This window comes from Bufo gargarizans, chromosome 5 (genome assembly GCF_014858855.1).
Source record: "Bufo gargarizans isolate SCDJY-AF-19 chromosome 5, ASM1485885v1, whole genome shotgun sequence".
In the NCBI taxonomy this organism is placed as follows: Eukaryota; Metazoa; Chordata; class Amphibia; order Anura; family Bufonidae; genus Bufo; species Bufo gargarizans.
Window position 1 is genome coordinate 485,515,882 of NC_058084.1, and position 8,907 is coordinate 485,524,788.

Below are 8,907 nucleotides of genomic sequence, written 5' to 3' on the forward strand. Positions count from 1 at the left end.
GCCTGTCACCTTTTATGTGACTTTATTGACGATTTTTCTTAATTTCACTATCGAGCTTCCTGTCCAGAACACACAGCATAAGGCAAGTGCATGAATAACAATTCCTCTAACATTATTTCACAATATATGCACGTCCTTCATTTGTTCTTAAGCAGAGCTGGTCTGTTTACACAACCCTGGTCCTAGCCTAGGGAGTGAGATCTTCTGCTTGGTCATTCTGCGCACTCCACGGCTTTCCTGGTTTGTCACTTCGCTGTATCCTGGGGAGGCCACCCCGGTACACGGCTTACACCACTATTATGGAAGTTGAGGAGATGACAATAATTGTCCTCCCCTCCCCCTATTCTATCCTTAGTGTAGAGCCAGTCCAGTTCCTGCTGTCACTTTGCTTTACGTGTAATGAGTCCTGTACATAGAAGTAGAAGGCCGGGATGTTCTGAGGTGTTTACCCTTCTCTTGAACGCCATAGTAGCTGCTTGGGCTTCCTTTTTGTAGAAGGCCAGACTTTAGAATATCCAGGCCCAACCATCTCTCCTTCCAGCTGTGATGGTGCTCCAGTATGATACCCCTCCTTACAGTCTTTTCTTGCCTGTTGTTGCTTGGTTCTTCAGTCTTTGGTTGTCCACTCAGTGTTTGTCTGGACTCTTGCTCCTTCCCAAACCATTGTAGATCTGCAATGCCTTTCCATCAGCTTGGGTGGTATCTTAAACATTCTCTCCTTCCCCACCATTGATGTTGCATGGCTACTATTTGGCCTGGTGCACTAAGGGTTTGTGGTCAAATTTGTCTCCTGGGAGGTAGTCAGCACACTATTCATGAACTGCCCAAAAACTATAGACAAAAATTGCAACGTGAATGATCTGTAGTTTTCATGGTTCATCTCCCCATCCCTCATGGTCCATCTCCCCATGGCTTCCAGCAGTCTTGAGCATGGTCAAAACCTGTGCTCAGCTCCTTCAAACACGTTTTAATATACAGTACAAAAGTATTTGTGTAGTTGTCCTAAGCATACGAGCATAGTGTCTTCAACTCTCCAAGGACCAGGTCCTCGTCAACCCACATGATGGTTTTCTTCTTGATAGACCTGAGTGTTCCCCATTTCAGAGGGCACACAGAGGTGAGGTCAGCCTTGCAAAGTCCTTTATAAATCATTCTTATTATTGGAAAATGTAAATGCTCATCAAATGTATTTGGGAAGATGATGAGCTCTACCGGGTACCTGATGATCAAGAAGAGTTCAGAATTTAGCTCCAATAGACGCAGCCCCCCATCCAGGATCATAAAGCATGCTGAGGCATTTGTGAGGCCAAAGGGCATGAACAGGAGCTTGTACTGCCCAATTGGTGTGATGGAGGCAGTCTTTTTTTGATCTTTCTGGTCAACAAGCACGCACCAGTATCCACTGGCCCAGCCAAAGGTAGTAATATAAATGGCATGTCCCAGTGTCACTAAGGAGCCCTTAACACTTGGTAGTGGGTAGGCATCCCACACAGAACTGCAGGTTTCCCTCTTTCTTCTGTTGGACGCACATGGACTCTTGCTCTGTCTGATCCTGTGGTGATACAACATCCATTTTAGCAGCACCTTAGTATCTTGATAGGGTGCTACAGAGATATGTCAATAAAGATTTCATGTTCTAGGGAATGGGTTTACCCAAGGGCCATCTCATTCCCAGGAAAAAGTGTTAGGATGAAGTTCTAACACCTTGACCACTCTACTTTATTGACTGGAGGACAACTTAGGGCTATATTACACTAACAGATTATCTGACCAATATTTGTCCAATCAGATCAATAGATGGTGTATATAGCAAAAGATCTGTGTGTGTAAACAGCCATCTGACCAATGATTAGTCAGACAATCTGTCACGTAACTCTGTTGGTGTAATACAGGCCTTAGCCTTGAGTGGACATGATGACTGATGAGGGTAGCAATTTCAGCATTGCTCTTGTGGGACTTGGTTTTCTTTAAGGAACACTTGTGCTTGTATCTTACGAGGTCCAATGGTCACCTTTAGCTTGATGTTCACCAGTGGCACGTGGTCAGCTTGGACAGTACATAGGGGTCAAGCTATTGTGAACATCTTGGTGACCCCTTGTAATTCTCGAGTGGTGCCAGCTGTTAAGGGAGATACTTTGTGGCCAGTTGGTACTTTTAGACCACCTGCCCAGCTATTTGTGGTGCTTGCTGACTTGACAAATACTTTCAGTACTTTGGCTGCAACTCACTTGCCATTAGTCCACCTATCTCCCATGTATGATCCTTCTGAGATTCACTAGAACATTAGAGTCGGTGACACTCTCCTCCACAGCTACCATCTTGATTAATTTGCGTCACCAAGCCGAAGTGTCCACTCGCATCATCCCTACAAATGGGATGGGAAGGCTGTTGGATACTGCGAGATGCACCCAGGCCGCTGAGGTCATGGGATGGGCCCGGGCTAGAGAATGAATCTTCGAGTCATATCCATCCTTTAAAATTAGTTCCAAAGGTGGACAGGCGGTAAACAGGCTTGGACATGGGGTAGATTAATGTTCTCATTACTGTAGAATGATGCTGTCACTCAGCCTGGGTGACTGCTTGGCGCTGTAGACTCCGGGGTAATACTCCAGTAATGGGATAATAGAGAAGTAAAAAAAGAAAGCAGATAACATAGCTGCTAGGGCATCCATGGACTAGGGGCCCTGTGCAGAGAAGCTGTCCTGCCCATGGTGTCCTCAGCACATGAAGCACAATGCCAGGAGGGAGAAGGTTAATAAAAACCACATGACTGATGGCACAAGAACCACGGGAAGCAGATGACCGACAGATGGTCATAAACATTTCAAATCAAATCATTGCGTTTTCTACAGAGATACAATAAATCGGTCATTTCCCCTTTAAATAGCAACTGTTTATTTTATTATTACACGTCTGGTGTAATATACAGGAAAAAACTGTTTTGTTACACCATAGCCCGGAGCGGAAGAATTTCACATAATTTTCTCATCACTTCCACAACACAAATCAAATTCTGGGAAACTGAGACTAATGGAAAATAAAAATCCCCAAAAATCCCCAGTATTTCTACACTGAGATGAATATCAAAGGTAATAAGTACTGGAAGTGTTAGTAGTAATAACTGAGTAGTAAAAGTATAAAGGAGAAGGAGTGTAGTAATAGAGGAGCCATTACAGTAGTAGTTAGTGGAGTAACATGAAGCTCCTGGACCTCAATGCAAACCTATAACATGCCCCCACCTACCATGTCCCACTGGTACCTACCACAGATCCTATACCAACATGCCTGGGGGTAGTAGTACTTGTGGTAGTTGTATCATAGCCATAGAGGAGGGAATGGCTTCTCCTAGGTCTCTGGACTTATCTCACAGTTAGATTCTCAGGGGATACTTTCTTCCTAAACTCTGGAGAATGTCTGTAGTTTTCTGCTTCTTCATCCAGCTGAGGCTGAAGGTGCTCAGACTGGGTATATGATCAAAGATAAAAAGAGGATCCCCCTGCGCTCCTGTTAGATTGCTATGTGACAATCTGCCTGTATAAGGAGAACCTGCTGCTAGGTGAAACTTCCGCCCGGCAGTGTGTTCGGTGACGTCACCGGCTCTGATGGGCGGGCGCTCTGATGGGCGGGCTTTAGTTCTGCCCTAGCCGTTTTACTGGCTAGGTCAATGCTAAATCCCGCCCATCAGTGCCGGTGATGTCAACGGGATTCCTGGCAGCCCAATGGAGAGCCCGGTCACCAGATCTCCAAAAATTTTTAGCGCAGGGCAAAGGAGAGCATCAGAGCATGAATTGCTCTGATGCTCATGTCAGGGGGGCTGCCGGGGTGAAAATGGAGGAATGTCCGGGTTCAGCTCTGAACCCAGACAACCCCTTTAATGAAAGATTATCTCTTGTTTAAGATTACTGAGCGGAAACGGTCGCCTCTTTATAAAAATATAAATACTTTTACCACCGGAAAAGAAAATAGCTTTTTGGTGTTTAATTCAAGGAATTTTATTTTTCACAGCAACTGATATAATGTAAAAAGAATAAAGGCTCCTGAACAATAGATAAAAGTGTAAGAAAAATTATATACATTTTATTTTTTTAAATCATTGGTTTAGAGATTTTCAGTAATGGAATTTTCTGCTTAAGATGTACCTAGACCGGGATTGAGCAGGCGTGTGTCCTGGAGAGAGGGGAGAAAGCTGCTGCTAGTCTCCTCTGTCCCCTCCAGTCTCCTCTGTCCCCTCCAGTCTCCTCTGTCCCCTCCAGTCTCCTCTGTCCCCTCCAGTCTCCTCTGTATCCTCCAGTCTCCTCTGTATCCTCCAGTCTCCTCTGTATCCTCCAGTCTCCTCTGTCCCCTCCAGTCTCCTCTGTCCCCTCCAATCTCCTATGTTTCCTCCAGTCCCCTATGTTTCCTCCAGTCTCCTCTGTCCCCTCCTGTCTCCTATGTTTCCTCCAGTCTCCTCTTTCCCCTCCAGTCTCCTCTGTTCCCTCCAGTCTACTCTGTCCACTCCAATCTCTTCTGTCCCCTCCAAACTCCTCTGTCCCCTCCAGACCCCTCTGTTCCCACCAGACTCCTCTGTCTCCTCCAGTCTCCTCTGTCCCCTCCAGTCTCCTCTGTCCCCTCCAGTCTCCTCTGTCCCCTCCTGTCTCCTATGTTTCCTCCAGTCTCCTCTGTCCCCTCCAGTCTCCTCTGTTCCCTCCAGTCTCCTCTGTCCACTCCAATCTCTTCTGTCCCCTCCAAACTCCTCTGTCCCCTCCAGACCCCTCTGTTCCCACCAGACTCCTCTGTCTCCTCTGTATCCTCCAGTCTCATCTGTATCCTCCAGTCTCCTCTGTCCCCTCCAGTCTACTCTGTCTCCTTCAGTCTCCTCTGTCCCCTCCAGTCTCCTATGTTTCCTCCAGTCCCCTATGTTTCCTCCAGTCTCCTCTGTCCCCTCCAGTCTCCTCTGTCCCCTCCTGTCTCCTATGTTTCCTCCAGTCTCCTCTGTCCCCTCCAGTCTCCTCTGTTCCCTCCAGTCTCCTCTAGTCTTCATTGTCTCCTTCGGTCTCCTCTGTCCCCACCAGTCTCCTTTGTCCCCTCCAGACTCCTCTGTTCCCTCCAGATTCCTCTGTCCCCTCCAGTCTACTCTGTCCCCTCCAGTCTCCTCTGTCCCCTCCAGTCTCCTCTGTCCCCTCCAGTCTCCTCTGTCCCCTCCAGTCTCCTCTGTTCCCTCCAGTCTCCTCTGTTCCCTCCAGTCTCCTCTGTCCCCTCCAGTCTCCTCTAGTCTTCATTGTCTCCTTCAGTCTCCTCTGTCCCCTCCAATCTCCTCTGTCCCCTCCAGTCTCTTCTAGTCTCCTCTGTCCCCACCAGTCTCCTTTGTCCCCACCAGTCTCCTCTGTCCCCACCAGTCTCCTTTGTCCCCACCAGACTCACTGTTCCCTCCAGACTCCTCTGTTCCCTCCAGACTCCTCTGTTCCCTCCAGATTCCTCTGTCCCCTCCAGTCTACTCTGTCCCCTGCAGTCTTCTCTGTCCCCTCCAGTCTACTCTGTCCCCTCCAGTCTACTCTGTTCCCTCCAGTCTACTCTGTTCCCTCCAGTCTCCTCTGTCTCCTCCAGTCTCCTCTGTTCCCTCCAGTTTATTCTGTTCCCTCCAGACCCCTCTGTCCCCCCCAGTCTCCTCTGTCCCCTCCAGTCTCCTATGACCCCCTCCAGTCTCCTCTGTCACCCCCAGACTCCTCTGCCCCCCGACTCCTCTGTCCCCTCCAGTCCCCTTTGTCTCCTTCAGTCTCCCCTTTACCATCCAGTCTCCTCTGTCCCCTCCAAACTCCTCTGTCCCCTCCAGACCCCTCTATTCCCTTCAGACTCCTCTGTCCCCTCCAGTCTCCTTTGTCCCCACCAGACTCCCTGTTCCCTCCAGACTCCTCTGTCCCCTCCAGTCTTCTCTGTCTCCTTCAGTCTCCTCTGTCCCCTCCAGTCTTCCCTGTCTCCTTCAGTCTCCCCTGTCCCCTCCAGTCTCCTATGTTTCCTCCTGTCTCCTGTCTCCTTCAGTCTCCTCTGTCCCCTCTGTTCCCTCCAGACCCCTCTGTCTCCTTCAGTCTCCTCTGACCCTTCCAGTCTCCTCTGTCCCCTCCAGTCTCCTCTGTTCCCTCCAGTCTCCTCTAGTCTTCATTGTCTCCTTCGGTCTCCTCTGTCCCCACCAGTCTCCTTTGTCCCCTCCAGACTCCTCTGTTCCCTCCAGATTCCTCTGTCCCCTCCAGTCTACTCTGTCCCCTCCAGTCTCCTCTGTCCCCTCCAGTCTCCTCTGTCCCCTCCAGTCTCCTCTGTCCCCTCCAGTCTCCTCTGTTCCCTCCAGTCTCCTCTGTTCCCTCCAGTCTCCTCTGTCCCCTCCAGTCTCCTCTAGTCTTCATTGTCTCCTTCAGTCTCCTCTGTCCCCTCCAATCTCCTCTGTCCCCTCCAGTCTCTTCTAGTCTCCTCTGTCCCCACCAGTCTCCTTTGTCCCCACCAGTCTCCTCTGTCCCCACCAGTCTCCTTTGTCCCCACCAGACTCACTGTTCCCTCCAGACTCCTCTGTTCCCTCCAGACTCCTCTGTTCCCTCCAGATTCCTCTGTCCCCTCCAGTCTACTCTGTCCCCTGCAGTCTTCTCTGTCCCCTCCAGTCTACTCTGTCCCCTCCAGTCTACTCTGTTCCCTCCAGTCTACTCTGTTCCCTCCAGTCTCCTCTGTCTCCTCCAGTCTCCTCTGTTCCCTCCAGTTTATTCTGTTCCCTCCAGACCCCTCTGTCCCCCCCAGTCTCCTCTGTCCCCTCCAGTCTCCTATGACCCCCTCCAGTCTCCTCTGTCACCCCCAGACTCCTCTGCCCCCCGACTCCTCTGTCCCCTCCAGTCCCCTTTGTCTCCTTCAGTCTCCCCTTTACCATCCAGTCTCCTCTGTCCCCTCCAAACTCCTCTGTCCCCTCCAGACCCCTCTATTCCCTTCAGACTCCTCTGTCCCCTCCAGTCTCCTTTGTCCCCACCAGACTCCCTGTTCCCTCCAGACTCCTCTGTCCCCTCCAGTCTTCTCTGTCTCCTTCAGTCTCCTCTGTCCCCTCCAGTCTTCCCTGTCTCCTTCAGTCTCCCCTGTCCCCTCCAGTCTCCTATGTTTCCTCCTGTCTCCTGTCTCCTTCAGTCTCCTCTGTCCCCTCTGTTCCCTCCAGACCCCTCTGTCTCCTTCAGTCTCCTCTGACCCTTCCAGTCTCCTCTGACCCCTCCAGTCTCCTCTGACCCCTCCAGTCTCCCCTGACCCCTCCCGTCTCTTCTGACCCCCCAGTCTCTTTTGACCCCCCCAGTCTCCTCTGTCCCCCCCAGTCTCCTATGTCACCTCCAGTCTCCTCTGTCCCCTCCAGTCTCCTCTGTCCCCTCCAGTTTATTCTGTTCCCTCCAGTCTCCGATGTCTCCTTCAGTCTCCTCTGTCTCCTTCAGTCTCCTCTGTTCCCTCTAGTCTCCTCTCCTTCTTAAACAACCTGTCTTGGCAAATTATAAATAAATATCAGGGTCACATTTTACATGATTACTCTGTGTAGGCGCCTCAGTCTGTGCGCTTTATATACTGTATATAAGTAGAATTGTGCCCTTACAGTCTGTCCCATCAGTGCCATTGCTGCCACTTCTGTTGCCCCACACCTCACCACTCTGTGACTGGGCCAGTATGTTGACTACTCATGCTGTTGCCATCCTCACCACTTTGTGACGGGGGACATTACCGTTTATTTTACTTTCTTCTGATCTGTCAAATTTTTTTTAAAATTTAAAATAAATCACATCCTGTCTTTGGAGCATCCACAAGGTCAGTATTTTGCATAAGAATTAGCTTATGATTTGGTTGCCAAAAGCAGGAGTGGGTCCAAAACACAGAAGACATGCAAATATTCCAATCATGTGTCATCTCTGTTTTGGATGCACTCCTGTTTTTGTTTTTTTGCCTTACCAATACTGATCAATTACTGACCAAATACTGACCGAGTGAAGGCGGATGCTCAGAAGACAGGATCCGTTTTTTGGGGGTTGTTCTTCTGATGGATCTAAAGAAGGGAAAAATAATCAGTGACGTCAAAATACAAACTTACTGATGACACCCTCTCCACTCTGTCAGGGGGCTCTACTTGTATCAGCATGCAACAGAACAGGTTCTGTAGACATCTATGTGGAATCAGCTGATGATGGTGTAAAAGGAGTGCGCTCTTTCACTCTTGTGGGATTCGCTCTGGTAGGCAGGTTAGCGGATGCAGTATAGGGGCAATAACAAAGTCTTTAACTTAAACAGTTCAGTGTTTATTCACACGTTAAGGCCTTATGCACACAACCGTTGTGTGTTTTGCGGTCCGCAAATTGTGGATCTGCAAAACACGATGGCGTCCGTGTGCATTCCGCCATTTGCGGAACGGCACGGACAGCCATTGATATAACTGCCTATTCTTGTCCTCAAAACAGACAAGAATAGGACAGGTTATATTTTTTTTGCGGACCATGAAACCGAGCAATGGATGCGGACAGCAAAACAGCATCTTTTGCGGCCACAGTGAAGTGAAGGGTCCGCATCCGAACTGCAAAAACTGCAGCTCGGATGTGAACCAAAACAACGTTCCAGAAAAACAGTCACCTTGATTCTGGTGTTCGTTCACACCAGGCAGTAACGCAGCAGTCCTTGTATAAAGCAGAATCCACGTGCTTTCACACAAAAAAGGTAGCAGGTCTTAATCCTTGCACAAACTCCCAGGACTCAACACAAAAACTGGCAGCGCTCCACTGTCAGAGAGGAGTAATCTGCCTGTGTTTTATCAAACCAAGACCTGGCCTGGAATGTGGGGAGTAGCCACCCACCCACCACTTTGACTACTCTCAATAAGAGCCGTCCCGTGTTAGCTTTGCAGCCATACTAAAACAGCTGAAGTGTCAGACTGCAATC